This window comes from Lampetra fluviatilis, chromosome 67 (assembly GCF_964198595.1).
Source record: "Lampetra fluviatilis chromosome 67, kcLamFluv1.1, whole genome shotgun sequence".
In the NCBI taxonomy this organism is placed as follows: Eukaryota; Metazoa; Chordata; class Hyperoartia; order Petromyzontiformes; family Petromyzontidae; genus Lampetra; species Lampetra fluviatilis.
Window position 1 is genome coordinate 3,549,715 of NC_136341.1, and position 7,815 is coordinate 3,557,529.

The window sequence follows — 7,815 nt, forward strand, 5'->3', positions numbered from 1 at the left end:
CCGCCCTGGGTCCCTAATGGACGGTTCCGGGGCCCTGGGCCCCAAATCGCCACCGAGACCACGATGTTGTGTTGATGTCGCAGGAGGAATCCGATGAGCCATGAAGCGCTTTGCTGTCTGATTCACTCGCAGACGGTCCACTCGTTTCACAAAGTGACCGCAGATCCCTCGATTTATAATCCTTGGGGGACCCCCTCCTCCATCCCCCCATCCCCCATTCCCCCTCCCCCCCTCCCCCCTCCCCCCATCCCCCCTCCCCCTCTCCCCACCCCCCTCCCCCCACCCCCCCCTCTTCCATCCCCCCTCCCCCCATCCCTCCGCCCCCCATCCCCCATCCCCCCTCCCCCTCTCCCCACCCCCCTCCCCCCACCTCCCCTCTTCCATCCCCCATCCCCCATCCCCCCTCCCCCCTCCCCACACCCCTCTCCCCCCACCCCCCTCCACCCTCCCCCCATCCCCCCGCCCCCCATCCCCCATCCCCCCTCCCCACACCCCTCTCCCCCCACCCCCCTCCACCCTCCCCCCATCCCCCCGCCCCCCATCCCCCATCCCCCCTCCCCCCTCCCCACACCCCTCTCCCCCCACCCCCCTCCACCCTCCCCCCATTCCCCCCTCCCCCCCTCCCCCCTCCCCCCTCCCCCCACGCCGTGGAAGCCGCGCTCTGGGCACCAGGGGCTGGGGATTGAACTCTGAACTTGACGGAAGGAGGGCAAAAAGCAAAGACAAAGACCACCCCTGTAGCCTCCACCGGGCTGCTGAGGCAAGTGCAGTGAGCGGCGAGTAGCAGCAGCAGCAGCAGCGCCACGCGAGGTGCGCTGGCTGGGAGAGTGGCCGGCGTCACGCCCGGCCGCCTTTGTCTCCCCGGTGGCGATGCTTAACTGCACGCCGTAATTATCGCAGCGGGGACTCGTTTGAGGCTGAGTGGACCTAGGTGACGCCCGAGTCTGTAGACAAACACGGGGGGACGGAGCCAGCCCGTACCACCTGGGCGAGAGGTAAATCATTGACTCGCTCTGCCATTGTTAGCGAGCCGTGCCTTGTGCCAACCACCCCCACCCCCACCCACCCAGACCCCCACCAGACCCCCACCCACTCACCCACCCACCCAGACCCCCCCCCCCCACCCACTCAGACCCCCACCAGACCCCCACTCACTCACCCACCCACCCAGACCCCCCCCCACCCACTCAGACCCCCATCCACCCACCCACCCAGACCCCCACCAGACCCCCACCCACTCACCCACCCACCCAGACCCCCCCCCCACCCACTCAGACCCCCATCCACCCACCCACCCAGACCCCCACCAGACCCCCATCCACTCACCCACCCACCCAGACCCCCATCCACCCACTCAGACCCCCATCACCCACCCACCCAGACCCCCATCCACCCACTCAGACCCCCATCCACCCACCCACCCAGACCCCCACCAGACCCCCACCCACCCACCCAGACCCCCACCCACCCGCCCACCCAGACCCCCATCCACCCACCCACCCAGACCCCCATCCACCCACCCACCCAGACCCCCATCCACCCACCCAGACCCCCATCCACTCACCCACCCACCCAGACCCCCACCCACTCACCCACCCAGACCCCCATCCACCCACCCACCCAGACCCCCACCAGACCCCCACCCACCCGCCCACCCAGACCCCCACCCGCCCACCCAGACCCCCATCCACCCACCCACCCAGACCCCCACCAGACCCCCACCCACCCGCCCACCCAGACCCCCACCCACCCGCCCACCCAGACCCCCACCCACCCGCCCACCCAGACCCCCATCCACCCACCCACCCAGACCCCCATCCACCCACCCACCCAGACCCCCATCCACCCACCCACCCAGACCCCCACCCACCCACCCAGACCCCCATCCACTCACCCACCCACCCAGACCCCCATCCACTCACCCACCCAGACCCCCATCCACCCACCCACCCAGACCCCCACCCACCCACCCAGACCCCCACCCACCCACCCAGACCCCCACCCACCCACCCAGACCCCCATCCACTCACCCACCCACCCAGACCCCCATCCACTCACCCACCCAGACCCCCATCCACCCACCCACCCAGACCCCCATCCACCCACCCACCCAGACCCCCATCCACCCACCCACCCACCCAGACCCCCACCCACCCACCCAGACCCCCACCCACCCACCCAGACCCCCATCCACTCACCCACCCACCCAGACCCCCATCCACTCACCCACCCAGACCCCCATCCACCCACCCACCCAGACCCCCACCCACCCACCCAGACCCCCACCCACCCACCCACCCACCCAGACCCCCACCCACCCACCCAGACCCCCATCCACTCACCCACCCACCCAGACCCCCATCCACTCACCCACCCAGACCCCCATCCACCCACCCACCCACCCAGACCCCCACCCACCCACCCAGACCCCCACCCACCCACCCAGACCCCCACCCACCCACCCAGACCCCCATCCACTCACCCACCCACCCAGACCCCAATCCACCCACCCACCCAGACCCCCCCCCCACCCACCCAGACCCCCAGAGCCCCTCCCCCTCGTGCGGCAAACCACGTGGGGAGAGATCGATGATGGTGACCGCGCCGTGAGCCACGGGGGGAGACACGCTGCTGTGTAGCGAACCCCTCTGTGGTGTGTGGTGAGTGGTGTGTGGTGTGTAGTGAGTGGTGTGTGGTGTGTAGTGAGTGGTGTGTGGTGTGTGGTGAGTGGTGTGTGGTGTGTGGTGAGTGGTGTGTGGTGAGTGGTGAGTGGTGTGTGGTGAGTGGTGTGTGGTGAGTGGTGTGTGGTGTGTGGTGAGTGGTGTGTGGTGTGTGGTGTGTGGTGTGTGGTGAGTGGTGTGTGGTGTGTGGTGAGTGGTGTGTGGTGTGTGGTGTGTGGTGAGTGGTGTGTGGTGTGTGGTGAGTGGTGTGTGGTGAGTGGTGTGTAGTGAGTGGTGTGTGGTGAGTGGTGAGTGGTGTGTGGTGTGTGGTGAGTGGTGAGTGGTGTGTGGTGAGTGGTGAGTGGTGTGTGGTGTGTAGTGAGTGGTGTGTGGTGTGTGGTGAGTGGTGTGTGGTGAGTGGTGTGTGGTGTGTGGTGAGTGGTGTGTGGTGTGTGGTGAGTGGTGTGTGGTGTGTAGTGAGTGGTGTGTGGTGTGTGGTGAGTGGTGTGTGGTGAGTGGTGTGTAGTGAGTGGTGTGTGGTGTGTGGTGAGTGGTGTGTGGTGTGTGGTGAGTGGTGTGTGGTGTGTAGTGAGTGGTGTGTGGTGTGTAGTGAGTGGTGTGTGGTGTGTAGTGAGTGGTGTGTGGTGAGTGGTGTGTGGTGAGTGGTGTGTGGTGTGTGGTGTGTGGTGTGTGGTGAGTGGTGTGTGGTGAGTGGTGTGTGGTGTGTGGTGTGTGGTGAGTGGTGAGTGGTGTGTGGTGAGTGGTGTGTGGTGAGTGGTGTGTGGTGTGTGGTGAGTGGTGTGTGGTGTGTGGTGTGTGGTGAGTGGTGTGTGGTGTGTGGTGAGTGGTGTGTGATGAGTGGTGAGTGGTGTGTGGTGAGTGGTGTGTGGTGAGTGGTGTGTGGTGAGTGGTGTGTGGTGAGTGGTGAGTGGTGTGTGGTGTGTGGTGAGTGTTGTGTGGTGAGTGGTGTGTGGTGTGTGGTGAGTGGTGTGTGGTGTGTGGTGTGTGGTGTGTGGTGAGTGGTGAGTGGCGAGTGGTGTGTGGTGTGTGGTGAGTGGTGTGTGGTGAGTGGTGTGTGGTGAGTGGTGTGTGGTGAGTGGTGTGTGGTGTGTGGTGAGTGGTGTGTGGTGAGTGGCGAGTGGCGAGTGGCGTGTGGTTAGTGGTGTGTGGTGAGTGGTGAGTGGTGTGTGGTGAGTGGTGAGTGGTGTGTGGTTAGTGGTGTGTGGTGAGTGGTGTGTGGTGAGTGGTGAGTGGTGAGTGGTGTGTGGTGAGTGGTGAGTGGTGTGTGGTGAGTGGTGTGTGGTGAGTGGTGAGTGGTGTGTGGTGAGTGGCGAGTGGCGTGTGGTTAGTGGTGTGTGGTGAGTGGTGTGTGGTGAGTGGTGTGTGGTGTGTGGTGAGAGGTGTGTGGTGAGTGGTGAGTGGTGAGTGGCGAGTGGTGTGTGGTTAGTGGTGTGTGGTGAGTGGTGTGTGGTGTGTGGTGAGTGGTGTGTGGTGAGTGGCGAGTGGCGTGTGGTGAGTGGTGAGTGGGGTGTGGTGAGTGGTGTGTGGTGTGTGGTGAGTGGTGAGTGGTGAGTGGTGTGTGGTGTGTGGTGTGTAGTGTGTGGTGAGTGGTGAGTGGTGTGTGGTGTGTGGTGTGTGGTGAGTGGTGTGTGGTGTGTGGTTAGTGGTGTGTGGTGAGTGGTGTGTGGTGTGTGGTGAGTGGTGTGTGGTGTGTGGTGTGTGGTGAGTGGCGAGTGGCGTGTGGTTAGTGGTGTGTGGTGAGTGGTGAGTGGGGTGTGGTGAGTGGTAAGTGGTGAGTGGTGTGTGGTGAGTGGTGTGTGGTGTGTGGTGTGTAGTGTGTGGTGAGTGGTGAGTGGTGTGTGGTGAGTGGTGTGTGGTGTGTGGTGAGTGGTGTGTGGTTAGTGGTGTGTGGTGAGTGGTGAGTGGTGTGTGGTGAGTGGTGAGTGGTGTGTGGTGAGTGGTGTGTGGTGTGTGGTTAGTGGTGTGTGGTGAGTGGTGTGTGGTGAGTGGTGAGTGGTGTGTGGTGTGTGGTGAGTGGTGAGTGGTGTGTGGTGAGTGGTGTGTGGTGAGTGGTGAGTGGTGTGTGGTGTGTGGTGAGTGGTGAGTGGTGTGTGGTGAGTGGCGAGTGGTGTGTGGTTAGTGGTGTGTGGTTAGTGGTGTGTGGTGAGTGGTGTGTGGTGTGTGGTGAGTGGTGTGTGGTGAGTGGCGAGTGGTGTGTGGTTAGTGGTGTGTGGTTAGTGGTGTGTGGTGAGTGGTGTGTGGTGAGTGGTGAGTGGTGTGTAGCGAACCCCTCTGTGGTGTGTGGTGAGTGGCGAGTGGGGTGGTGAGTGGTGTGTAGTGAGGGTGTGTAGCGAAACCCTGTGTGGTGAGTGGTGAGTGGGGTGTGGTGAGTGGTGTGTGGTGAGTGGTGTGTAGTGAGTCACTGGGGTGTGTAGTGAGTGAGTGGTGTGTAGTGAGTGGTGTGTAGTGAGTGGTGTGTAGTGAGTGGTGTGTAGTGAGTGGTGTGTAGTGAGTGGTGTGTAGTGAGTGGTGTGTAGTGAGTGGTGTGTAGTGAGTGGTGTGTAGTGAGTGGTGTGTAGTGAGTGGTGTGTAGTGAGTGGTGTGTAGTGAGTGGCGTGTAGTGAGTGGCGTGTAGTGAGTGGTGTGTAGTGAGTGGTGTGTAGTGAGTGGCGTGTAGTGAGTGGTGTGTAGTGAGTGGTGTGTAGTGAGTGGTGTGTAGTGAGTGGTGTGTAGTGAGTGGTGTGTAGTGAGTGGTGTGTAGTGAGTGGTGTGTAGTGAGTGGTGTGTAGTGAGTGGTGTGTAGTGAGTGGTGTGTAGTGAGTGGTGTGTAGTGAGTGGCGTGTAGTGAGTGGCGTGTAGTGAGTGGCGTGTAGTGAGTGGCGTGTAGTGAGTGGCGTGTAGTGAGTGGTGTGTAGTGAGTGGTGTGTAGTGAGTGGTGTGTAGTGAGTGGCGTGTAGTGAGTGGCGTGTAGTGAGTGGTGTGTAGTGAGTGGTGTGTAGTGAGTGGTGTGTGGTGAGTGGTGAGTGGCGTGTGGTGAGTGGCGAGTGGTGTGTGGTTAGTGGTGTGTGGTTAGTGGTGAGTGGCGAGTGGTGAGTGGCGAGTGGTGTGTGGCGAGTGGTGAGTGGTGTGTGGTTAGTGGTGTGTGGTGAGTGGTGTGTGGTGAGTGGTGAGTGGTGAGTGGTGTGTGGTTAGTGGTGTGTGGTGAGTGGTGAGTGGTGTGTGGTTAGTGGTGTGTGGTGAGTGGTGTGTGGTGAGTGGTGAGTGGTGTGTAGCGAACCCCTCTGTGGTGTGTGGTGAGTGGCGAGTGGGGTGGTGAGTGGTGTGTAGTGAGGGGTGTGTAGCGAAACCCTGTGTGGTGAGTGGTGAGTGGGGTGTGGTGAGTGGTGTGTGGTGAGTGGTGTGTAGTGAGTGGTGTGTAGTGAGTGGTGTGTAGTGTGTAGTGAGTGGTGTGTAGTGAGTGGCGTGTAGTGAGTGGTGTGTAGTGAGTGGTGTGTAGTGAGTGGTGTGTAGTGAGTGGTGTGTAGTGAGTGGTGTGTAGTGAGTGGTGTGTAGTGAGTGGTGTGTAGTGAGTGGTGTGTAGTGAGTGGTGTGTAGTGAGTGGCGTGTAGTGAGTGGTGTGTAGTGAGTGGCGTGTAGTGAATGGTGTGTAGTGAGTGAGTGGTGTGTAGTGTAGTGAGTGGTGTGTAGTGAGTGGTGTGTAGTGAGTGGTGTGTAGTGAGTGGTGTGTAGTGAGTGGCGTGTAGTGTGTAGTGAGTGGTGTGTAGTGAGTGGTGTGTAGTGAGTGGTGTGTAGTGTGTAGTGAGTGGCGTGTAGTGAGTGGTGTGTAGTGAGTGGTGTGTAGTGTGTAGTGAGTGGTGTGTAGTGAGTGGTGTGTAGTGAGTGGTGTGTAGTGTGTAGTGAGTGGTGTGTAGTGAGTGGCGTGTAGTGAGTGGTGTGTAGTGAGTGGTGTGTAGTGAGTGAGTGGTGTGTAGTGAGTGGTGTGTAGTGAGTGGCGTGTAGTGAGTGGCGTGTAGTGAGTGGTGTGTAGTGAGTGGCGTGTAGTGAGTGGCGTGTAGTGAGTGGTGTGTAGTGAGTGAGTGGTGTGTAGTGAGTGGTGTGTAGTGAGTGGTGTGTAGTGAGTGGTGTGTAGTGAGTGGTGTGTAGTGAGTGAGTGGTGTGTAGTGTAGTGAGTGGTGTGTAGTGAGTGAGTGGTGTGTAGTGAGTGGTGTGTAGTGAGTGGCGTGTAGTGAGTGGCGTGTAGTGAGTGGTGTGTAGTGAGTGGCGTGTAGTGAGTGGCGTGTAGTGAGTGGTGTGTAGTGAGTGAGTGGTGTGTAGTGAGTGGTGTGTAGTGAGTGGTGTGTAGTGAGTGGTGTGTAGTGAGTGGTGTGTAGTGAGTGAGTGGTGGTGTAGTGTAGTGAGTGGTGTGTAGTGAGTGGTGTGTAGTGAGTGGTGTGTAGTGTGTAGTGAGTGGTGTGTAGTGAGTGGTGTGTAGTGAGTGGTGTGTAGTGAGTGGTGTGTAGTGAGTCACTGGGGTGTGTAGTGAGTGAGTGGTGTGTAGTGAGTGGTGTGTAGTGAGTGGCGTGTAGTGAGTGGCGTGTAGTGAGTGGTGTGTAGTGAGTGGTGTGTAGTGAGTGGTGTGTAGTGAGTGAGTGGTGTGTAGTGAGTGGTGTGTAGTGAGTGGTGTGTAGTGAGTGGTGTGTAGTGAGTGGCGTGTAGTGAGTGGTGTGTAGTGAGTGGTGTGTAGTGAGTGGTGTGTAGTGAGTGGTGTGTAGTGAGTGGTGTGTAGTGAGTGGTGTGTAGTGAGTGGTGTGTAGTGAGTGGTGTGTAGTGAGTGGTGTGTAGTGAGTCACTGGGGTGTGTAGTGAGTGGTGTGTAGTGAGTGGTGTGTAGTGAGTGGCGTGTAGTGAGTGGTGTGTAGTGAGTGGTGTGTAGTGAGTGGCGTGTAGTGAGTGGTGTGTAGTGAGTGGTGTGTAGTGAGTGGTGTGTAGTGAGTCACTGGGGTGTGTAGTGAGTGGTGTGTAGTGAGTGGTGTGTAGTGAGTGGCGTGTAGTGAGTGGTGTGTAGTGAGTGGTGTGTAGTGAGTGGCGTGTAGTGAGTGGCGTGTAGTGAGTGGTGTGTAGTGAGTGGTGTGTGGTGAGTGGTGTGTAGTGAGTGGTGTGTAGTGAGTGGTGTGTAG